At 39.7% G+C, this 25,840-nt stretch overlaps 1 protein-coding gene and 1 non-coding gene across 3 annotated transcripts in view; one reads left to right on the top strand and one right to left on the bottom strand.

Moving 5' to 3' along the window:
* MKLN1 (muskelin 1) overlaps positions 1 to 24,561 on the bottom strand; it is a 393,778-nt gene extending 369,217 nt beyond the window's left edge. Inside the window, exon 1 of one of the 2 annotated variants that reach the window (XM_049774456.1) lies at positions 24,339 to 24,561. The gene's annotated coding sequence lies outside the window, so the exon portion shown is untranslated. The remainder of the gene's footprint in view (positions 1 to 24,338) is intronic. The other variant, XM_049774465.1, reaches the window with a different exon arrangement.
* Positions 2,099 to 2,205, top strand: LOC126026391 (U6 spliceosomal RNA). The gene has a single exon (XR_007501683.1). It is a non-coding gene; the product is annotated as a U6 spliceosomal RNA (small nuclear RNA).
* Positions 24,562 to 25,840: the final 1,279 nt, after the last annotated feature.

The following is a 25,840-nucleotide window of genomic DNA, read 5'->3' as shown; positions in this document are numbered from 1 at the left end:
CTTTTCCTTTTTCTTCACATCTAACTTTGAAGCTAAAGATGGTTTCTTTACAGGTGCTAAAATCTGAGTTGGATTCTCAAGGAAGAGTTGATTTGACTAAGGAAGAAGAGTGACATATCCCTTTGGAGCCCAAGAGGAAAAAGATGTCAAGGTGTGAAAGAGCAGTGTGAGGGGGGCTACAAATGACCAGTAAGATAGGTTGTAGCTAGATAAAAAAGAAGCCAGATTTATAGGTCAGGAATTTGGAATTTATACTGGAGGCAATTAAGAAGTTATCAGGTAACATACATAAATTATCAGGTAACTTATAAGTTGATTGCAGTATAATATGCCATATTGATAAAAGAAAAAATAAAAATCATCCGATCATATCAATAGATGCAGAGAAAGCACTTGACAAGGTACAACACCCAATCATAATAAATACACTCAATAAGATGGGAATATAAGAAACTTTTCTCAATATAGTCAAGGTTGGTTACCACAAGCCCATGGCAAATATTATACTCAATGGAGAAAAACTAAAAACCTTTCCACTAAGATCTGGCACAAGACAAGTTTGCCTTCTCTCACCATTTCTAATCAACATAGTACTGGAAGAACTTGCCATAGCAATCAGGCAAGAAAAAGATAACAAGGGCATCCATATAGGAAATGAAGTCAAGCTTTCACTGTTTGCAGATGACACATTTATTTAATCCTAAAGACTATATAAAAGCTTGTAGATACAATAGTTTTGAATAGTAAAGTGGCAGGCTACAAAATGAACACTCAAAATTCCAGGGCATTTTTATATACAAATAATGAAAGAAAAGAAAGAGACACTATAAAAACAATCTCATTATCAATTGTACCTCAGAAAAATCTAATACCTTGGAGTTAACTAAAGAGGTGAAAGGCCAATACAAAGAAAACTACAAAACACTGCTTCAAGAAATAAAAGAGGACATAAGTAAATGGAAACATATACCCTGCTCATGAATTGGGAAGGTTATTTCATTAAAATGGCACTACTTCCCAAAGCATTGTACAGATTTAATGCAATCCCTTTAATGATATCCATAACATTTTTCAAAGAAGCGGATCAAATGCTCCTGAAATTCATTGGAACATTAATGCCCACAAATGACTAAAGCAATCATTGGAAAAAAATAAGATGGGAGGCATCACTTTCTCCAACTTTAAATTGTATTATAAAGCAATAGTCATTAAAACAATTTGATATTGGAATAAAGATTGACCCTCAGATCAATGGAATAGAATTGAGTATTCTGAGAGTGAACCCAGGTCACTAATTAGCCAATTAATCTTGCATAAAGGGGCAACAAATACAAAGTGGAACAAGGAAAGCCTCTGCAACCAGTAGTGTCAGTAAACTGGTCAAAGAAGCGAACTCAGATCTCTCTTTAATACCATGCACATAGGTGAAATAAAAATGGATTTAAAGGGGCCGGAGAGACAGTATGGAGGTAGGGCATTCACCTTGCATGCAGAGATTCAAATCCTGGCGTCCCATATGGTCCTCCGAGCCTGCCAGGAGCGATTTCTAAGCATACAGCCAGGCGTAGCCCCTGAGCGCTGCCAGGTGTGACCCAAAAACCAAAAACCAAAAAAAAAAAAATGGATTAAAGATCTTGATATCAGACCTGAAACCATAAGGTACATAGAGGAAAACATAGGCATAACATTCCATAACATTGAGACTAAAAGCATCTTCAATGAGGAAATATCACTCTCCAAGCAAGTGGAAGCAAAGATAAATAAATGGCACTATATCAAACTAAGAAGCTTCTGCACATCAAAGGAAAGAGTGAATAGGATGCTAAGGCTATGCACAGAATGGGAGAAACTATTCACCCAATACCCATCTAATAAAGGGATAATATCTAAGTTATATAAGGTACTGGCAGAACTTAAGAAAAAAAAATCTTGGGGCCGGAGAGATAGCAGAACCGTAGGGCATTTGCCTTGCAAGCACCTGACCCAGGACCAATGGTAGTTCGAAACCTGGCACCCCATATTTCTGAGCACAGAGCCAGGAGTAACTGTGAGCACTGCCGGGTGTGGCCCAAAAACAAAAACAAAAACAAAAATATCTGTGCTCGCTTTGGCAGCACATATACTAAAATTAGAACGATGCAGAGAAGATTAGCATGGCCCCTGAGCAAGGATGACATGCAAATTCATGAAGTGTTCCATATTTAAATAAAAAAAGAAAAAATCTAACCCCATCAAAAAATGAGAATAAATGAACAAACATTTCCTCAAAGAAGAAATACAGATGGCTAACAGCACATGAAAGAGTATTCCACATCCCTAATCAACAGATGATTCAAATACAACCAACAATGAGGTATCATCTCACACCAGAAAACGACACATATCACAAAGAACAAAAAGAACCAGTGATGGTGTGGATATAGGGATAAAGGGACTCTCATTGACTGCTAGTGGGAATGCCATCTAGTCCAGCCTTTCTGGGAAAACAATATGAATATTCCTCAAATAAAACTGGAAATGTGCTTCCTTATGATCCAGCAATACCACTCCCTAGGAAAACAAAAACACAATACAAAAATGTCCCCTCACTCCCATGTTCATTGCAGCACTATTTACATTTGCCATAATCTGGAAGCAACCCAGGTCCCTCTCAACAAATGAGTGGCTAAAGAAATCATGGTACATCCACACAATGGAATACTATGCAGCCATTAGGAAAAATTAAGTCATGAAATTTTCTTATACATGCATAGACATGGAGTCTATTATACTGAGTAAAATGAGGGAGAGGGACAAATATAGAATAATCTCATTCATATGTTGGATAAAAGGAAAATAAAAGACAGTGTGAGGATGATATCCAGAGACAAAAGAGATGAGGATTAGGAGGACCAGTTCATGATAGGAAATATGCCACAAAGAGCGGAGAGTGCATTTAGAATAAAGAAGGGTCTAATATGAAAGGGACATTCATGGTACCCTTTTGCAAGTCAGCCCCTTTAAGAGGTTGACTGATGGAGGGATGGAGGATGAGGCCTTTCTCCTCCAGCTCGGACCACATATCTGTTACCCTGTTCAGTCGGCGGTTCTGAGGTGAATGAATGTGGCGGGAAGAAAGCCAACAGGCAGTCAGGCTTCCGAAGAAAACAGCTCTTTTTTCCGTGAAGAGGCAGAAGTCAAAAGGCCTAAGAATAGGTCCAGGACAAAAACCACCCCCCCCCCCCCCCGCCTTCCACAGACCCTTGTTTTTATGCTCCAAAATCAGGTACCACCCTAGGGTGGAAGCAGAATGCCAGGTCACACCCTAGAGTAGGGCACAATCACGGATCAGGGTAGGGTCAGTAACATAATAATCCCATTAAAATGTTTACATACACAACAGTACCCCTTCATTAGCAGTAGTGCAAACCATAATGTCAAAAAAGAAGAGAGATTAAAAGAGAGAGAAGTAGGTGGAAGGGAAGAGGGTATCAGGGAGGGTGAGAGGGAAACTGTTAACTTTGGTGGTGGGAAATTCCTACTGGTGAATGTTGTAATACATTATATGATCGTAACTCAATCATGAACTTTATCTGTGGAAAAAAAATCTAGTTTGAACAACCTTGTAACCATGGAGTTTAATGAAAAAAATAGAACTGAAAAAAAAAAAGGAAATTATGAGAGGTCCTTAGATAGGGTAGGATGTCATTCATATTTTTATTCATTCTTCTTTTGATTATTTTAAAAGAAAGGGCCAACGATGTTGTTCAACTGGGAGAGCCAACCAAGGCTTTTGTATATGCAGAGCTCTGGAGTGATCTGAGCCTTTCTGGTCCTGCCCCCATACAATGGAAACATTTTTTAAAAATAAATAAAATTTTATTGTCAGACTGAATGCTAAGTAAACTAAGGGAAGACAGAAGCACAGAAAATCAGTTGGTGGTCAAAGTAATAGTTTAAGGATGGAATTAATGTCTGAATCACCATAACATTAGTGGGTTGAAATCTACTGACAAATCCCAGGGAGATTTAAAAGTTACATGGATTTTGACACAGACTTCAAAAAGGCTTGAAGGTAAAGAGAGAGGCAGTGATAAAGTGTAAACATAGCTAAGAGGTAAAGGAAAGTCATAAAGACTGAGACAGAACAATGAGTGTTCAGAAAATAATCAGTAGCATGGTAAGTTTTTTTTTCAGTGATTGTAGCATATACATGACAAATGAAGAGCATGTCTGCAGATCCTGGAGAGATTTAAAGGAAGTAAACTAGTTCAGAGGTAGTAGGTCCAGGTGTAGCAAACTCTTTTGAATGGATGAGATAGCCTGAACTGGATGATGAGAAGAAAGCCAGTAACAGATCTCTTTGGGGGCCAGGGACCAGGGAGCCTGCAGGCAACAACTGGTAACAGTGGGAGAAGGAGAATGGAAAGGGCAAGATAGTAGGAGAATGAGACTAGGTAAAATCTGCAAGGAAAAGGACTCCAGACATTCAAGGAAGAAATGATCAACATTTCTCTGAAGAACACAGTTTTAGAGAGTTAGAATTCCTACTGAAAGGGGTTCTTCTTGGAAGACTGGCTTCTAAGGGAAGCAGATGGAACTGAAAAAGTTATTAGAGTTTTTTTAAAATTATAACCGGAGAACTTAGCATTGGTGTTTTGAGTTCTGTTAAATTATCTCTGAGGCACTTGCAACCCCACAAGACACTCTTCTTGCATTATTGAATAACAACTAAATACGTAATTCAGTTGAACATTTATTTGTTAAGTGTCTCCAATATGTAACACATTGAGCTTAGCATTTCGGTGGCTAAAGATATGAAGACATAGTTATGTTTTGGGTTTCCATTTATTGGCTAAAATCTATCTCTTTCCACTTACAGCTCTCTGTCCTCTGGGACCACATACAGTAAAAGAATTTCTACGTTATGGGGCTGGAATGGTTGCACAGTGGCTTACTCATGACTGATCCAGGACAGACAAGGGTTCAATCCCCAGCAACCCATGTGGTCTCTCAAACCAGGAGCAATTTCTGACCGCAGAGACAAGAATAACTCCTGAGTGCCTCTGGGTGTGGCCCAAAACAAAAAAAACAAACAAAAACAAACAAAAAAAGAATTTCTAGGTTAGAGATATAGCTCAAAGGATTGTGTGTGCATATTTTACAGGTAGGAGGCCTTGATTTGATCCCAAATACCACATGGTTCTTCAAGCAGTGCCAGAAACAATTCTCCTAAGCACAGAGCCAGTAATAGACCCCACCCAGCGCTTCCAGGTGTGGCCCCAATAGCCTCTTCCTCCCCTTAAGAAAAATTTCTTCAAAATAGCTACCATTCAACTGACAATGTCTTTCAGCTACTTACAGGGTTTTCTCACTTATTTAATTTCCACGGATAATGTGTATGCATTTGTGGTTATAATATGCACACATATCAAGTATGTATGTACATATATATATGTACATACATACTTGATATATATATAAAATTATATATATATGATATATATATGATATATATGTACATACATACTTGATATATATATATATATATATATATATATAAAAGTTACTAGCTGGAAACTCTCTTCTGGAATGCATCGCCATGTCTTAAAATATGAATACTTCAAATTAATCCTCATTCTTTTCATCATGTATAAGCAGTTTCCACACCCATAGGCAATTTATTTTTTGCATTCAGAACATTAATATCAATAGTTATTGACTGAAGTTTCTGATGTCACATTGTGCTCATGGTACTTAACAATCAACCCAAATTCTGACAACTTTTGCACCTAAAATGTTGATTAACTACTAGACCTTCTAGATCCTGTATTTGGACACTTTTCCTTCACAGCATATATATTAACATCTGGCCTTGATTGGCCTGTAGTAAAAGGATTAAGGAACAGATGTAAATTTGAATTCTGGTGCTTCGTGGCTCAGTGACCCTGCAGTGTTGTAAAAAGCTCTTAGTTTAAACTTGCTTATCAGAATAGGAATAATCCCATTTACTTTGTAAAGTAGTCTTGAAAATTAGTGAGGTCAATAAATGTTGGGTATTTTGCCTTCCCTTTTCCCCATTCTCTTAACTTTGTATTCTTAACTGAAACAGATCTTTTATTTTATTAATTGAGATTTATACATCTTCCATTTAATTTAAAAAGTTTTGAGCAAAACAGGTGTCAAGAGCCAAAAGAGCTCACTTTAATATAGTGATACCACTTTTGAGACATTTATTTCCCCAAACACAAAAGAAAAATTAATTCAAAAAGAATATGTGCAATTCTATATTCATTGCCACACTTAGTGCAATATCCAAGATATGGAAACAACCCAAATCCCATTTAAAGATGAATGGAAAAGAAAGTTGTTCTGCATACACTCAATGGAATACTATGCATCTCAAATAAAGAACAAAATTATGCAATTTGCAGCAATATGGATGGAACTAAAGGATATAATATTATAATAATATAATCAGAAGGAAAGGAATAGACATAAAATGATCTCTCTCTTATATGGGACTTAAACAGCAAATGGCCCAAGGAAATATAATGGGAGAGTTGATCAGAGTATGTATGATGGGCTTGACAGGGAAGGTTTGGGGGTCCTTGGGAGAGAGATGTGTACACTGGTGATTAATGTGGTATTATATGCACATGTAATTGGAATTATAGGCACAAGAAACCATCATTAATAGCATGCTGCCAATTAGAAAGTGCCAGGTAACAATAGTTTCAATCCTTTTGGGATAAAATTTTTAATCTATTGTCCATGCTGATAATATTTTGTTCTATGTTCCATCATTCCATGGAACATGGCATGAAAATTTTGTCTAGTGTCAAAAAGAATAGCTATCACTCTCTATTATCCTTTTTTCAAACTTTATTTATTTATTGATTGATTGATTTCTGGGCCACACCCAGTGGTGCTCAGGGCTTACTCCTGGCTCTGCACTCAGAAATCACCCCTGCAGGCTATGGAGGCCATATGAAATGTTGGGAACCGAGTCCCTCTGAGGTCAGGCACATGCAAGGCAAACGCCCTACTACTGTGCTGTCTCTACTCTATTATCCTAACTAAAAAAGCATATGATTATTATGGTGAATATAGAAGGAAGATAGATAGATTACAAAAAAAATCAGTTTTTTATTCCATTACCAAGACATCACAACTATAAATACCTCTCTGTGTAGCTATATAGTCTTTTCTTTCTGATCAAATAAAATTTAAAATAAATAAACATTTTATGCTGCCATGGGCATCTTCCATCATCTACTTTTGTCTAGATGCGAAGATTTCATCCTGGAAATATATTGCACTTTGGGTAACTTTTCTCTCGGGACACATAGGCTATCTTAAAGTTATCCATAGATTAATCCTAGTAAGAATGATAAATTATATATTCCTCTACATGTGAGCTTTTTCTTAAGACAAATTCTTAAATGCAAAGTTTGCGTTGTTAGTCTCTTTACCCACCACATACCATTTTAAACTTCTCAACAATCTATATAAAATATCTGGTTTAAATTTACTTTGCATTTCTTTAATAACTAATAAGACTGGGTCTTCATCCTAACCAACCAGTTGAATTCTATTTGTCTCTTCAAATTATCTATTTTCTTTTGAAGTGTTGTCTTTTTTTTTTTTTTTTTTTGGGCCACACCCGGCGGTGCTCAGGGGTTACTCCTGGCTATCCGCTCAGAAATAGCTCCTGGCAGGCACGGGGGACCATATGGGACACCGGGATTCGAACCAACAACCTTTGGTCCTGGATCGGCTGCTTGCATGGCAAACACCGCTGTGCTATCTCTCCGGGCCCGAAGTGTTGTCTTTTAAGTTTATCTTTTTAAGTCTTTTATATATTAACTCTATATATTTACATATATTACATATATACACTACCTTTAATCTCATTCAGATGTATACATAAGTATGATATATGACATATGCAAGATACACAAGACCAAGTGTAGTACACTATTGTATACATGTATGCAAATGTATGTCTATGCATAAATTTATGTGCACATATATGTATACAAACAATATGTGTATTTATGCATTATACATATGTAAGAGTATACACATACTATAAATACATATATACTATGTATAGGTATCATGTCCTATATACATGAAAAGTTCTATAATGCATTCTTTTTATAATTTAGTAGTAGTTTTGTTATTATTTAGGAGGTACTTAGTGGCATCTAAGTTTTTACTCCTGGAACTGCACTCTGGAATTACTCTTGGTAGGGCTCCATCATAGGTAGAGCTGAGAGGATCAAACTCAGGTATATTGTAGGCAAAGCAAGTGCCTACCTACTGTTTATTTATCTGGTCTTCAGGTATAATTTTAAATGTACAGATATCAAAACAAAGTATATTGGCCCATAAGTTAAAAAGCATTGAAACATGTTGGGTTAGGTTTAGACAACCTCATTTGTTTCCTCTTTTATTGGTGAGGCTCCATTAGTTTTAAGAAGCATATGAGGTAACAGCCTCGTCTGCAAAAGAGCCTCTCTCATTGGTCTGCCAATGAGACTGCCAGTGACTGCCAATGACTCCCATGGCTCATGCTTCTACATTCATTTCCAGGAGGAACACACCTCTGTCCTAAAATTTCCAGAAAATGTTCTGATCTCACTTTTTGGTTGAACAGACTTAGGTCATATCACTGGACTCAAGAGGATAAAATTCACTGTTGGACTTAAAAGGAACCACAGGTTGTACTTCCTAAAAATGAAGGAGTATCTGCTTTCCCATGACTAACTTAAAGGAAGCAGCAGTTGGGATATGGACACAGTTGTGAAAAAATAACTAAGGCATAGATGGTATCTTTGAAGGATCAAGATGATTTTTTTGTCCAGATTTATCACTCGATAAAGCTTTATTGGTAAAGCTTTATCGAGTGATAAAGCTCTCCAAAACTTAATGGAGTTCTACAGCACTGAGCTTGATTGCTTGAATAAAAAGTAACATATTTTCTGCCATTTGAAGATTCATTTGTTTCACTAAAGTATTAAACAGCACAAAAATGGTTAAAATTGTGGTTATTCATTAAGTACTACACTCTCTACATTCAGAGCACGGAGTCACCACCTTGGCATATTACAGTTCCTAAGTATCTGATCACTGGTGGCTGGAACAGTTTCTTCTGTAGTCCACTAATCTTCAGGTACTCAGGATTTCCTTCTTTAATACCGTACAGTCAGTATAAAGAAATGGATCAACCCTCCCAGGAATTCATTCTCATAAAATATTGGTTACCTCTACTTTGTTCCTGGCTGCCTATTTGAATTATCTCTTTCTTCTTTCTTTTTATTGTTTTTATGTGTGTTTTCAAACACACATATACAAGGCAACTATTACATCCAGCTCTTTTTTTTTTACAGTGTCTTCTTGTTTATGACCTTAGACCTGTATGCTCTGGACTCTATGTTTGTGCCTCTTGTCTACAGTTTCCCATTGTAAAGCTCTCATCCCCAAGATGATGATATTTGGTGATGGGGGTCTTTGGGTGATGATTAATACTAGTTCCTGCATTAGTCCTAAGTGAATGAGACTACTTCCCTTATAAAAAGAGATATGCACCCAGGGGTTCGGGGGGAACTGGTGAACTTCCAGCTTCCAGCATAATTCAGGATCCAAATTCCTCTCTGGGAGCTGAGCTTTAGCAGGCAACACGGGGAAGAGCATGACTCCATGCTGTAGGCTTTTTGGCCAAGTTTGGGGGAAGAAGCAGCCTCTGGCTGCCCCCCACAGCCTTCTCTCTCCTGCCTCCTGGACCCCAGGGTTACCCCCTGGCTGCCTGCCCAGGATGCCAGCAAGGTGGGTTCTGGTGAGCAGTTTAAAGGAGACCCCAGGCCTCTCCCATCTGCACGGGGTAGATTTATAGGATATCATATAGTTTAATCCACTTTGCATTATACAGTATAGATAGTTAAATAGGAATTCATAGGTCTTCATCTATGTTTACAATATATAGAATGTCTATGTTGTATTATTCCCTTCCCCCATTGGCTCACCACCTTACAGGCTATTTCTTGTCCTTTACTCTCACCCCCACTGTCTATTAACCCACATGTAACCATTTTTACCCACAGCTCTTCTTATGAAGCAGATTATTCTCTCTCAAGCTAACTGCCAGCCAGTTCCCAAAATGAAAAAATAAACCATCAGCCTGAGAAGAAACCAAAACTCTGTTCCTATCAATCTATTATCAATGGACTCCTATCCTCCAACTCCCTTCACTGGTTCCTGTGCTTGCTACCATAATCAGTTTCCGAGAGGCCCCCAAAGACATTTCCTGATACGGGAGTGCTGGGAGTTGTTTACAGACTTCAGATGGCCAAATCACAGACCAAAGTGGTGTCTCGGAAACAACAACCGCCCCCAAACCCCCCTGACTATTTCTAAAACATAAAAGGTACATATGTATCTTCTTGGTATATCTCAGATGTATTCCCTGAACATCTATAACTCTTTTTTGAATATCCTCTTACATAGTTACAATTTTGCCCACTGTTTTTTTTTGTTTGTTTGCTTGCTTTTTCCTATTTGAGATCTGTTCAATAAGCAATGCTGGTAGAAGAATATCTCTGTATAGAGTTCATGTTAGAACCAAGTTACGTGGAATGTTGGACTTGATCCCTTGGCCCCCAGATGCACCAACAATACCTTGTGGTATTGTTTATCTTTTGCATAGGCACATTAAAATGGGAAAATAATACATATGCAAACAAGTTCTTATCTAATAAAGATGGGAAGACAAATTTTGTAATGTAGTTAGGCCTTATACCCTGAACACTGGCATAATGATTTGGCTTAGGACTCAGAAGAATGGGCACTGCCCATACATCCCTGAACAATGGATAAGATTTATGGAAACAACTACAACTGTCTATAACAGTACCAGGATGCAAACCTCTACCAGGGAAGACCCTACTCTGGCATTGACTTACTCCAAAGAGTGCTCTCAACACCCAGATGACCTAGCAACAAGCTGCTTTCAGGGCAGAACTCTCTGCATCTAATGGTGAGGTGAAACTAGCGGATGCTCCACATCAGCCTGACTTCGATGAAGGAAATGCACAGAATCCAGAATCTTTAAATATAGGAACCTGACACCAACAAGAGCTAAAGTGCAAAAAAGTTTCACCGGGACCATGGAAAATGACTCAGGTTGGACAGATTGGTATGCCTGGAGCCCAGATTTGGTCTTATGCCAATAAACTTCTGGGGTGAGGCCTTCTTGTAATCAGGCCAAGGATTTTTTTCCCTTTTCCCCATATTTTGCTGGACCCATGCAAACAATGGTGATTACCACTTTCACACCTTTACTACTGTATTTTTTTTTAACACTTAGCCTTTAAGAAAGAAAGAAAAAAACCAGCTTACTGAACTGAAAAAAAAATAACTGTAGTAGAATGCCTATTTCCAATACAGGCAGGGGATGGGAAGGTGGGTGGGGGGTTATAGGGGGTGGGAATGTTGCACTGATGAAGGGGGGTGTTCTGTTTGTGACTGAAACCCAATTACAATCATGCTTGTAATCATGGTGCTTAAATAAAAAATAATTAAAAAAAGAAATATGTAGAAATGCTCTCTCTTTCTCCAAGAGTAGCTCCAGCAAGACAGTGGTAACTCTTTTGTTTGTATTCATCCATATGCGTCTGTTCTCTTTGGGGGTGGGGGAGTGCATTGCTGAGTTTTGCACCCAAACTGTTTCCAGGATCGTTCTTACTCTCCATGGCCATTGATAGCATGATTGTCTTCCAAACACAACATGAATCCGCTCTCTATTGTGAGAAATGGATACTACATAGTTAAAGTGAATAAAACTTCTATACTATTTCTTCTAAACTAAGGTCAATTGATTGAATGATAAACAGTCACGTAGCTGGTATTTTTAGAGTATTTTCCCCCAAATATTACTAGCTTCGATGTACAGGAACACATTGATTTTAGAAATAATTAAAATATGAGGGAAGGAAAATACCCTCTTGCCTAAGATCTAGTTGTGTGACTGTTTTCAGAGAAGCATCAGTATAATACAGCCTGCCTCATTCAATAGCCTCCTTCCCTCCCTCCCTCCCTCCCTCCCTCCCTCCCTCCCTCCCTCCCTCCCTCCCTCCCTCCCTTCCTTTCTTCCTTAGCACAGGAAAAACTTAGAAAAAACCTTTCCTTGTCTTCAGTATTTTCCTCAGTACTTAGTTGTCTCTGGACACTAGTTCCAGAATTATTTATTTTCACAGGCCTGGGTCTTTTGGGATGAGGTCTCATTCTATGCCTTTACTCCTATCATATTTATTTGTCCACTGAAAATACAAGCCTCTCAGAATCCTTTTGGAACAGACACATTGGTACTTTTTGAATGATCCCTTTTCTTCTTTAAAATCATTGGTTTTATAAGAATTTCAAGGCATTTTACTTCTGTGGGGCTTTCTTTCCTATTTTCTGGCCTGAGTCTCATGTTTACATTTTGAACTTGTCCAAGTCCTTTGGATGTCAGATTAGCAAACACAGAATTGCCTTTTCTGGCTATTACAAATGCAAGGATGCTGTGGTCACTTATTTTAAGTTGTCTGTCACTTCCACTTCACTAACACATTCTTCCTGGCTGGTTACCATTAAGCATAGAATAGTACCTCTTCAAAAAGCAATTAGTTTAAATATAAGTCATGCCTACTTTATTCTATGCTCACTTTTCAGTAGAATGAGCTTGTCAGTAGATGTTGACACTTTCCACTAACCTGCCATTGTGTTCCTATGCCAATAATTTTGTCATTTGTATTGGAAAAGCATTGTTGATGTTGCCATAACAGGCTCACAAGACCTGTTAGAATTAGATGACAACACATGGCCAGTAAGAAGAGAGATAAAGTGCCCAAGACAAGAACGAGGTGGACTGGACATGGGGCTGGTAGGGCAGAAACCAACTAGAATTAGGGGAGCTTACTATGCATGGGATCGTTTCTCAGATCAAGTTGAAGTTGGGATATTGCTCAGACTTAACAGTTAGCTTTAAGGGTATGACCTACAGATGCTTTTTTTTTTTAAAGGAGATCGAAGTAGAGGAAGAAGAATTCAGATCTCCAGTGAAGAGGACTTTAAAGTTAAACAGGATACCAAAGTCCTGGTACAGAAGGCCAATAGAAGATCTCCATCTACAGGGAAACTGAGACACCAGACGGAATAAGCAGAGACCGAAAAAGGTGTAAATATCAAGATGAAAGGCCAGAACAGGAAAAGGGGATATCCAGGGGGTCTTACAAGTATCTCAGGCTCATAGCTAAACCTGACTGGAAAGGAGGAAGATACTGGGATTGATAAGAAATTCCTCCCTACCCATGCTTCTAGTCTTGAGGAGGTTGGAGAACTAATCCCACAGGTAGAGTTCCCGAGACAGTCCGGCAGCTGGTTACAAGAGAAGAGGCAGGACAGCTGGACAGCTGCCTTGAAGTCTGTTCCTATGGTAATAGCACTTCTGCTTTTATTTTCACCCAAATGTTCTCTGCCTTGCATCAAACCTCAGGTTTCTGGTTTCCATTTGTGTATGTTAAGTTGCAGATTTAGGAGATATTTAGGAGGCTACTCTCCTTTGCCCTGTATCCTTTGCCCTGTATTGCTTCTTTTGTACAAAGCGTATACACTCATTTGGCATAAAACAGCAACAGCTACCACTTACTGATTACTTATACCACCAGTAAACCACATTATCTGATTTACATGCACTCCTTTATTTCATTCCTACAATCTCCTTGAGAGGTCATCATTATTATCCCATGTTAAAAATAGAAAATGGAAGCTTATATTATTAAGCTTATATTATGGTAATCAACTCAAGGTCTTATAGCTGGGACACAAAAGAGCTCAACTCAAACTTATTTTTTTTCTTTTCTGACCTACCTATCTTTTGCATTGAGTACAATTATACTATGATACAATTGTCACTGATACCCATCTATTGAAGTAGTTATAATACTCTATTATCAGACATTTATCCTTTTCTCTCTTCTTTTACCTTTAATACCATAATACTCCATAACTGCAGAGCATGAAGTCACCTATTGAGTGAATTAATGCAGTTAAAAATGTAATGAAAATTACTATGTCTTTTTGGTGGAGGCATTTATAAAAGTTGTGTAATAAATCTCCTCCACCTCTCTCCCTTTTGGGGGCAGGGACACACACAGATATGCTCAGGGCTTACTTCTGGCTCTGAGTTCAGGATCACACCTGGAAGTGCTCAGGGGGGACCTTAGAGGATTGCCCGGGATCAAACTGTAGTTGGCTGTGTGCAAGGCACGTGCCCTATCCACTGAACTATCATTCCGGTGCCTCCATTTGTCTTTCAGGACTGCTACATACACATTCCTTCATGACCAGGAAAGGGGCAACGTGTAAAATGAATTGAGGATCTATTCTTTATTCTCAAAGACAGTCAAATGTATTTATATGTTCAAATCAGCTCGAGAACCGAACATTATAGATGAAACCATTCATTTCTTCAGAAGTCCAAATCCGAAACTCTTTCTCATGATATGATCTTGTTTATCTACATCAGAGGTTGCCAAATTAGTGTCCCAGGGCCAAATTCGGCCTACACCCTGTTTTTGAAAGGTCTTATGAGCTGAGAATGGTTTTCATTTTTTGAGATAGCTGGAAAACATCCACTGAAGAATCAGTTGTAACAGAAAGAAGATATTTGAATGTCACTCCGTACAGCTGTATTGAACGTGAACACTCATCTGTGCACATATTGTCTATGACTGCTTACATATGTGTGTGTTAGGAGAGTTGAGAAGGGTATGGGGTTTGTGCCCCAAAATCCCTAACATATCCTATCTGACCCTTTACAGATAAACTTTGCTTCCCCTGGGGGATAAATTAGCTACAACAGAAAAGTAAAACCAGGAGACCCGGGAACTTATTAGATACAATATTTTTTTAAGCATTGCTTAAATCACTTATTTTGATTTGGTTATTAATTCAAGGACATTGGATCAAAAAGCCGTGACCTTGCCTCTGCTTTGTGGGATGTTGTATTGTTCTCTCGACAAAGTCAAATGGTTTCTCTTCAAAGTTCTCTAGCTTTTTCTCCTAAGGGCACCACCTTTTTTTTTTTTTTTTTTTTTTTTTTTTTTTTTGCAGAGGCAGTATGAGATGGAGGAGTTGATTGTTTTTCTGGGCGGTGACAGTCTCTTCCTGCCAAAGTTGTCCTTCCCTTTGATGGGAGATTCTTGTAACAGGTGATCGGGTATCACAGAATTAGACTGGCACCAGAATGAATCCTCCTGTCTCCATCAACTGTTTCAAGGGGATGAGGCAGAGCAAATTGCTCTTTATTATTTGGCCATCATCCAGGACCTAAATAAAAACAGTGATGCTGAATGATCAGACACAGGTGAATATTATTTATCAAGAAGCACTCCAGGGCTACAGATAAAGAAGGTAATACAGAGGTTAAGGCATGGCCTTGCATGTGGTGGATACTAGTTCATATTCCTGGTACCACATATGGTCTGAGAACTGCTGGCACTGAATACAGAGCCAAGATAAACCCCTGAGCACCACAGGGTATGGCATTGCCCCACACCCAAAGCACTGAAAAGTTCAATAACATGGCTCAGGACAAAAACTCCATCAATATAGCTCAAGAGTAAGACAAGTGGGCCAGAGAAGTAATACAGGGCACTTGCCTTGCACATTGCCAACCCTGGTTTGAGCCCAAATACTATCTATGGTTCTCTTAGCACTTTCAAGAGTGATCCCTTAGCACAGAGCCAAGAATAGGTTCTGAATATTGCTAGGTCAAGTTTGGTTGCCAGTCAGCTTAAAAGGAATCTGTATTACTGATTTATTTCTTGAGACCAAAGAATACCTTTTTTTTTCTATTTCTATACATCTGTAGTACCACTTTGTATATGTGTCCTTTTTTAATTTTTTCCAAATTAAGAAGAATTTTTTTTTCCAATTTACTGGTATGGAGCAAGCTTTGTGGATACACAAGTAATTAAAAGCACAGTTTTCAAATTGCTAAAGGTTTATGAAAGAAACAAGTCTTTCCAGGATTTCCAGGACCTATTGGCAACATTTAATATAAATCAATCCTCAGCATACACTTTTCTTGCCTTTTTTGACCTCCTGGTCTCCTGGTTTTACTTTTCTGATTTCTGATTCAATTTCCATTGCCAGCTCTTTCTTTTCTACCTTATCTCTAAGTGGTAGTATTCAGTTCTAAGTATGTTTTTCTTCTGATTCTATCCAATTTCTTCCAAATAGATTTGTTATAACAACTCTTCTGAACTTGAAACCTATATCACAAGTTTGGAGTATGTATCTTGACTTAGAACTTTTTTTTTTCTGGATGCCTATGGAGAATTTTCTATCTTTGCAGTTATTAAAAGTTGCCTAAATGAACAAATGAAGGTCTTTGTTACTCCAGCTGTTGTTTCAAATCTTCTTCATGCCTTCTACCTTGTGAATAAGTTTATTTTTAATAACAATATCTTTTTAAGATACTTATTTTTAATAATAATTTATTTATTTAAGATATTATTTACTTAAATAAGGACTTAGAACTTTGGATCTTCCCCTGTAATTCTGGGACTGACCCAGGATTCTCTACCTTGTTAGTTGCACTGACATGTCTGCTCATGCATTGCATTGTGGAAGAACTTGTAAGTCAATTACTTCACTCCATTTTCCATTCAATTTTCAGAGAACTCAGATATTATTCCCCATCCTGTGCATGCCATTAACCTAGTGAGGAAACAACCACCATCTCCTTGTGAATCACTTAAGCACCTTCCCAGCTCTCATCTTGTTACACCTGCTCTTGCTCTGCTCTACTTTGACTTCTCCAAGATAGTATCTTTCATGTGAAAAATGTAAACAGCTTTTTAAAATAAATACAATGCTAGAAAATCCATGTGCCTCTCATCTTCATTCCCTCTAATAAAGTATCATGAAGATTTTTCTCATCAGTATACCTAGCACTGCCTCACAAATTTTAACAGCTGTCTACCAACCATAACTTATTTTAACTATGTCACTATTGATAGACATATAGGCTATTTTCAGTTTTTAATGACATAAATAATTCTTCGGTAAAAGCCTATCAGTGTAATTCTTTAATATATGTGTGTGGGTCTATCTATTGGATAAGTACATAAAAGTAGAATCACTACTTATAGGCTTTTCACATAAAAAAACATTGACAAATACTGCCAGTTTTACTCTGAGGAGATTGTATTAACTTTCACTCCTATAGATAATGCAATAAAGTGCTCTTTTCTGGGTCGGTGAACTGAGAGGGTTATTAACTTTTTTTCCTTTTGCAGAACCAGGAATCAAACCCAGTACCTACCTTTGAGCTACATTTCCATTCCAGATATTAACATTCTTGGTTTGTGTCAACCTCTTGTGCAAAAAGGAATCTCATTACTTGTAAGTTGAGTACCACATTTTATTTTTTTTTTTAAAAAGCATACAATTTTTTGCCTATTTCAAAAGACACTTTGTATTTTTTTTTACTGTAACATTTGCCATGCCCTTTCCCCAATTTTCCAGGGCTTTTGAGGGCTTCCTTAGTGATTTGTTGGAGACTGGACAAAGGAGACTGGAGTGCTTTGGTTCTTCTTAAGTAAATGAATACAGGGTTTATGTTTTAAAGATGTCCTACTATTTTTTTAAAGTGACAATAGGGGCAGGAGAGCGAGTACAGTGGGTAGTGTGTTTGCCTTGCACATGGTAAACCTGGGTTTGATCCTTGGTATCACATATGGTTCCCTGAACACCACTAGAAGTAATTCCTAAGTGCAGAGCCAGGAGTAACCCCTGAACACTGCCGGGAGTGGCCCAAAACCAAAAAAAAAAGTGACAACCTAACTCTTTTTCTTAACAATAAGTCATTAGCAAATATACTAATTCTATGAGTTCTTCCCAAAAGAACTCATATGATAAGGTTAAAATTTGACTTGTAGGGGCTAGAAAAATAGCTGAAATGGCTGAAGCTCAGGTAAGAAATCCCAAGTTGGACCCTGGCACTTTGTAACTCCATTGACCCCACTAGGTGTGGCCCTTGGAGGCCCTGAGTACCACATGTATGATGCTGTTTCCTCGGCACCCCTGGGTCCAAGCATTACACCTAGAAGCCCATTTCAAGACATGGCCTTCAGGTCCCCTGAACATTGCTTGGGAGACACTCCCATACTTGATTTGCAGAAGTATTGATTTCCCTCATAGTTTGACAAGATTCATACCTTTACACCTTTAGGAATTCATTTAATGTTCCTAACAAGTGTGTGAGACATGTATTATTATTGACCACAAGGTAAAACTCAGGCAAATACTTAGTAATTCTACTTTTAGACTCTTCAAAGCCTAGTAATCCATTATCACTAGCCTTTCACCAACCATATCAGGTTCTGACTCTTTATGTCTTTCATTTCTACTGATCTATTACTTTTCTTTTTTTCATTTTTAACAGATGTCAATTGATCATTTTATTTGCCTACTGTGTGCAAACACTTCTTATGGAATTTATGTTATTAAAGGGATTCTTAGTCATAAGCAAGAAACAAATAGCAATCAAGCTTATAAATAAAACATTCTTCAGAAAAGGAAAAGGAAAGATAGAGGGAGCCAGAGAGATAGTATACTGGGTGAAGAGCTTGCTTTGCATTGCTTAAACCAATCAGGGTTTAATCCCTGGTTCTCCATATGGTCACTACCAGGAGTGATCCTGCCAGTCCTGCCAAGAGTGATCCTGAAAGCGGAGCCAGGAGCAAGCTCTGAGCACTGTTTGGTGTGTCCCTACCCCAAAGAAATAAAACACATAGGATTGTTGGGAAGGTAATTAGGGGAAGATCATTTTTAATCTAAATATTAGGAATGACTCTCTGAGGAGGTGACATTTAAACAAAGATCAGAATGACCAAGAGAATATTTTTAGAAGGGTCAGGGATATAGTACAAAGGTTTAGCATCAGGGAGATAGTAAAAAGGCTGCTTGCCTTGCATGCAGCCAACCCCAGTTCAATCTAGTATTGCACATAACCCTCTAGCACTGCTACTGATGACTGTTAACTTCTGTTACTCTTGCTTAGTAGCCCCTGAGCACTGTCAGAGGTGTACCCTCAAAAATATTCCAGGAATTGGAAATAACTAGGGTTAGTCCTTCAAAATCAGTGAGTCCAGTGGGCCAGGAGACCAGAAGATAATGTAAGAAATAGAAGTAGCTGTGGAGCAGGAAAGAGATAGCCAGAGGAAGACCAGAGCCAAAGTACAGGAACTAAAATGCTTGCCTTGCATGAAGATGACCCGTTTGATTCCTAGCACTGCATGTGGCTCTCCTAATATGGACTCCTGAACATAGAGCCAGAAATAGTTCCTGAAATTGAGTGTAGTCCAAACTGCTCCCATACCTTTTCCCTCAGGAAATTAAATTATAACAGAGTTGTGGCAGTGGAGACTGAAAGATACAGATTTTGGAAATAATTTGGAGGTAAAGTTGGCCTGATTGTGGGTAGATGCAAGAACAGAGAAAGACTCATGAGTGCCTACATGCCTTCAGCCTGAGCAATGGTTAGACAGTGCTGACATTTCATTGGAAGAAGTGGGTTGAAAGAACCAAGAATTTTGGTTCTCTTATTATTTTCCTTGCTTACAATTTTGTCCCTTCCTATACCTTTATTTTCCTTCCTAGTTGTTTTCTAGTTCTTATGATCCCCTAAATTTCTCTTAGTACCCTGACTTGAATCCACTGTTATCTGGTTACCATCCCTAAATCTAAATACCTCCACTTTGCCAACCACAATGACCTCCTTGTTGTTGAGCCAAGGACTTTCTAGACCTTGTTTTTTCTTGACCTTTCTTTAGCATTTAATACTATTGACATTTCCTCCCTTGGCTACTCTAACACCACTTGTTCCTGGTTCTCCTACTTCTTTGGATGTTCCTCCTCTGTGTCTTTGTTTCTTCACCTTTTCTGACTTGGCATCCTTAGAACGTTCCAGAGCAGGTCCTCTTTTTTCTTCTTCCACTAAACCTTTTATCTAGCAGATCTGGTCGACTTCCATTAACTATCACTCAGTTGGACAACTTCTGGCATCCTTTCTCTCTTAAGTTCTAGCTTTGATAGTCTCTTTGATATGCCCTGGACACTTTAAACTCAACATGTTTAAAATAAACTTCTTATCATCCCCCTTCAAACTAGACTTCTTCATGTAGTCCCTACCTTGGAGAACTAGTGCCACATTCCTCCATTTACATGAAACCATCTCCTCTTAGTTCTTTGTCCTGCAGATACAAGGAAGTATAAAATTCAGTTGGCTCTATCTCTTTAATTTCTTTTTAAAGCCATCTCTCTCCTCTTTCTGTTCTTGCTGCCTTAGTTTAGATGTTTACTGTTTCTTTTTGTCACATGAAAGTAAACTATTTTATTTACTTGCAGTTTTAGTCACAGTAAATACATTCTCCAAACTAAAGTCATCTTTCTAAAAGGGACATCTGATCGCTTCATTATGTTCCTTAAAATTTACCAGTGGCTATTCATTGGCCTAAGGAAAATGAAAACTTCTTAAGAAGACATACAAACCCACTGAAATTAAGACCTTGCTGATCTTTCTGGATATATTTCTCAATACTGAGAAGCAATCACAATATATTTACGAAGAATTTACTCTTTTCTGGGTAGTGTCTGTTCTTCATCCTCACCTCTCTAGACATACCTATTTATCTCCAGGATTTTACACAAACCTCTTGCTTGGAATATATTTTGCTTTTTCTTTTCCACTTGTTTGACTTACTAATATTTAAATTTTAGAATTTATTCCCAAATTCATCATCTCTGGGGCAGGGAAAGTGGCTCAGTGGTAGAGTCCATGCCTTATATATGAATGGATTCAATCCCTAGTACCACATGCATAAAAATCATCTTGTCTATTTAAGGACTCTAATAACCCAATGTTATTAGATCTGAGTCCTTTGTTGGTGTCATTTCAGTATTGTATGATTAACTATTAACCCACTGCCTCCTCAGTCTATGATAAGTTCACTCTATTTTTTAAATTTTTAAATTTTTTTTATTTTTTAATTTTGGGGGAGGGGGCATCCCAGCAGTGCTCAGAGGTTGCTCCTGGCAGGCTCAGGGGACTATATGGGATGCTGGGAATTGAACTCAGGTCAAACCTTGGTTGGGTGACTGCAAGGCAAACACCCTACTGCTTGCTGTGCTATCTCTCTGGCCCCTTGATTAAGTCATTTTAAAAAGGCTGTTTTATTCACCTCTATAGTCCCTGTGCCTACCACAGTACCTGAAGTACAACATTTGTTATTCTTATGCAATTTATATGTAATATAACATATAATACTGATTAAATTAAGCAGCAGAGTTGGGTTTCTAAATCAAGTTTTTTTTTGTTTGTTTCTGGCAGAAATCTTACATTTCTCTGTGCTACTTTTTTCCCCCCAAACATCTTGAATCTAAAAAATGTGAAAATATTTGCCAGATCTATTTCTGTCTATCACTAACTAAAGTACAGGCAAATAAACAACTATCTCCATGAGGACTTGGTTATTTTGTGTATGGAGTTTCCTTATCATTCTGCCACTTTGCTCATCAGAAAATTTGTGGCTCACTAAATTTATACTCAGTTTATACACATTTTTATATCCTTTCTATCTGTGACTTCCACAATGTAGCCGAAGAATCAGAAAGAAGTACATAGAAATAAGGTAGATTTTATTTGTCTGGCAGTTGACACTAAAAAAATGATGACATGATGGCAATTCATTTCATAGTATCATTCTGTAGTATCATTACCTCTGACATATTTATGGATAGGTATGGACCTTTCAGTAATCTTGTGAAATTTAATCTTGTGGAATCCAGCTAAAATTGGAGGTTTTTTTTTTAAACATAGCAAGTTCAATATAATTACAGAATTTTGTAAATGGAAGGATCTGAGAGATTATTTTACCCAGTACTTTGCTGAAGTTTCCATGAAGACAAGGAGAAGGCCAGGCAAGGTTCTCCCCAGACCATCTGGACTGGAAAAGTAGAAGCAAATTTCTTTTTTTCTTTTTGGGCCACACCTGGTGGCACTCAGGGGTTACTCCTGGCTCTGAGCTCAGAAATCACTCCTGACAGGCTTGGGAGACTATATGGGATGCTAGGCTCAAACCTGGAACTGTCCAGGGTCAGACGCATGCAAGGCAAATGCCCTACCACTGTGCTATCATTCTGGCCCCAGAAGCAAATTACTTGGTATTCCACCCTCTGATCTTTCCTCAGTACATTTGCTTTATTTCCCATTTAAACAAATCAGCTACATCATAGCTACTTACGTAGTGCTGGTAGTGCTTATCTTTATATTGCTTTAGTGATAAGCTTGTTCAAAGAAGGAAGGAAAAGGATGAGAAAAAAGAAAAAAAGAAACCAGCCTGTCTTGTTCAGGGCCATAAGGGGACTTGGTAAAAGGAACAATTAGGAGACAAGGTGATGGACTTGTGTTTGCAATGTAGTCTTGTAATCACACTCTGTTCTCGGAGAGCCTAAATGCTAACCAGGCTTATTTGTCCTCCTGGGGCCTGGATCCCATTCAACTCTGTTCCTAATTTAGTCTTAATGATTTCCCCAGCTTTGGTGTGTATTTTTCTGTGCTTCATTTTCGAAATATCATATGTAAATCTACTCCCTGCTTGAGTTTGCTTTAGTTTTGAAGCAGAGGGACAAGGAGTCTGGGTAAAAGAAGAAGAGGATTTTCTAGGCTTTCCATTTCAAGATTTTTATTTGAAATGGCAACCTGCAGTCTGTACTCCTCAAATGATGAGGTTTTTTTTGCATAGGAATTAGGATTCATCTGGGATGATTTGTTTTCACGGACAGCAAAGAGTTCTTTCCAGGAGGATCAGTTTGATAATATTTTAGCAGCTAGTGTTCTGAGACCAAATATAAACCAGTTATGAGAAACAGGAAGTGAACCTGACTGGTCTGGTTTATGCGTCCCTGGCAGTGACGCACATACAGAAATCAAAGTAGGAAAACAAGGTATGTGGGTACGTGGCCATGGATAACAATCCAGGATGCTACAGCACAAGTAGGAACACTTCTAACCGATTGCCATTCATTTGAATAACATGCCGAGAAGTTGGATTTCCACAGAACATGCTAGAGATTAGAGAGCAGGATGAGCTGGAGTTCCCTAGCAACAACAGCCTGTGCTTTTGAGACAGTCATTAGCCTTTTGGTTAATCCCACCAACCCCTTACTGTTAAATGGATGATTGACGGTTTAAAAAAAAAAAAAGAAAGAAAAGATGCTTTAGAAAGTGCTTTAAAATGTTCAGGAGCAAAATGCAAAGGAATAAAATAATAATAGTTAATAATAATAATAATGATGATGATGATGATGATGATAAAGTTGCCCTGAGCTCAGTCAAAAGCCTGGGTGGTCCTCAGCGCCCATCCTGTCCTGTTAGGAGGCCAATTCCTTGGGTAGCACCCAAGGGAGATGGAATTGCTCAGCTGAAGCCCTTCGTCCAGCCAGAGGCACTCAGGCCTCGTCCAGGCCCGGGTGTGACGTCTCATCTGTCAAAATCACAGTGTGCAAAGGGGGGTGAGATGGGTGGCGAATACGGGCAGTTTGTGGGGGAGCCGCACAACTGGAGTTGGAGGGGGGAGGTAGGTGGGAGAGAACATAATAGTTTCCTTTCTCCTTTCCACTGGATTAATCACGCTGCACCCCGGAGCTGGGGAAAGAAAGAAAGGGCAGCGAGGAGGGTAATTCTGGAGCTTTTTTTTTTTTTTTCCTTCTTCCCCTATTGATTCTTTAATTGCACCAGAGGCTGTTTGGTCCGAGGCCACAGGCCAACAGCCTTATTTTGGAGGCGTAAGAGAGAGCGGGCAGGCTTCCCATTCCCATGCCCTGTCCCTAGTGTTAAGCAAGACCATCCAGAGAGCGCAGCCTAGACGACAGGAATAAGGTCTAGGTTGACTTCTGCTACTCGGCCGAACCCCTCCAAGCGCCGGGAGTGTCGGGGGGTGGGGGGGCGCGGCTCCAACCCCCGAATCAGTGCCTCTAGCTCGGTCCGGGGTTCCAGGACTCGCCACGCCCGTGGGGGAGTCTGGTGCGAGCTGCGGGGAGATTCGAATGGAAATGACTAGGGCTCCTCATCTAGGGCTCGGGTCCCTTTCCAGCTCTCTAAGGGGGCTCCTGAATTTTTTTTTTGGGGGGGAGAGGGATGCGGGCGGTCTCCTGATTAGGAGACCGCTTGTCCCTCCTCCCCACCTAAGCCCCCCGGCGCGCTGCTCCCCCTTTCCCCTTGGCGACCACCTGCGCCGCCCCACTTACCATCGGCCCCGCGGGGAGGGCCCCGAGGTAGCGGAGCCCTCCCTGCTCCCCGGGCGGCTCTGGGGGAGCTCGGTGTTTGCCTCCAGCCCTTCGCTACCGGGGAGATCAGGTTCCTCCCCTCCTCCCCCTCCAGCTCCGGCCGCCGCCGCCGCCTCCTTCTTCTTGCATGACACAGCAGAACCGCAGCTGCTGCGGCAAGTCCCAACCATCCGCCCAGGAAGCGCCGCAACCCGGAGCCGGGAGGGGCCTGGGCTCGGGAAGGGTGGTGGTAGTGGGTGGGGGGGGGAGGTAGGGGTGGAGAGGGCGAGGCAGGGGCCACAGGCCAGGCCCTTCTGGTCCCCGACTTTGCGCTCAGCCAGGAGCTCGGAAAGAGAAGCAGGCTAAATGTCGAGCCTTAGAGTTCCCAACTGCTGGTGCTTTTGGCAGCAGACGGGATGGGATCAAGGAAAAGGAGGGGTGAGGTGGGGTGGGTGGGTGAGGGAGATCTTTGATGGGGACAGGGATGGGCAGGAGCTCGCAGGCAAAAGAAGGGGAAGAAGAGGCCGACAAGTCCAGGGCCAGTTCTGTGAAGGAGAATTAAGGAGGTCAAAGAGGTAAGAGGATAAAGTTGCCTTAGGAGGGAGGAAATGGGCGCTGGGGAAAGTGGGGTGATGCTGCTGCTGGTGGGTGTTTAAAGGGAGGGAAAAGACAGCAAGGGAAGCAGAGCTGGGAAATGTGTGTGGTGGTGGTGGTGGTGGTGGTGGTGGGAAGGAGTATTTGGGAAGGTCTGAGTTAAGTATTGAGCCAGAAACTGGGTTGAATTGGGAGGCCGGGCCTGAGAAGGGGAAAGGGTGGAAGAATTAGGTTTTAGGCTGGCAGGTATAAATGGGAGAGGGGGAGGTAGTGGGGGAGAAGATATGGATAAAGAAGAGGGGAGCAGAGATCTTTTATCATGGCTGATGAAGCTAGAGAGACAAGTCAAGGGAAAAACCTCCTGAGAGGTTGAACTACTGGCCCCCTCTTCAGTTGCCTGCGAAGTTTTCAGAATTCGACAACCCAAGCAGGACAGGGAGTTCAACTTTGAAATGGCAAAGCAGGAACTAAACCATTAAGAAATTAAAAAAAAAAAAAGATCTTAGATAATAGACTTATAGGACTAAATCTTGCAGGGCCACAAAAACTTGAAGGCAGAGCTTTGGGATTTAAACCATACGCCAAGGAAGGGGAGGGGGTTGTGATCTCAATAATTCAGGGTTAATAACACTTGAAAGCTGATGCTGCTGAAGTCGCATATCACTTGGCCCGAGGTCTTTCAAAGTTGTGTGTTAAATGCTTTAGTCAAAGGCTGGAAAGGATGGCAACGTGATTGGTTCAAGACAGAAGAATGCACATCCTTTCTATGTGCAACACATAGCATGGCTGGCTATGGTATGACTGGGGGGAGAGTATTTTTCCAGTTATTTTATTTCTCACCAATCATACTACGTACTTTACAGCTGATCGACCAGCTGTTTCTTAC

The sequence above is a fragment of the Suncus etruscus genome, chromosome 1 (assembly GCF_024139225.1).
Source record: "Suncus etruscus isolate mSunEtr1 chromosome 1, mSunEtr1.pri.cur, whole genome shotgun sequence".
In the NCBI taxonomy this organism is placed as follows: domain Eukaryota; kingdom Metazoa; phylum Chordata; class Mammalia; order Eulipotyphla; family Soricidae; genus Suncus; species Suncus etruscus.
Note: the sequence above shows the minus strand (reverse complement) of the source record. Positions and strands in the feature narration are given on the sequence as shown.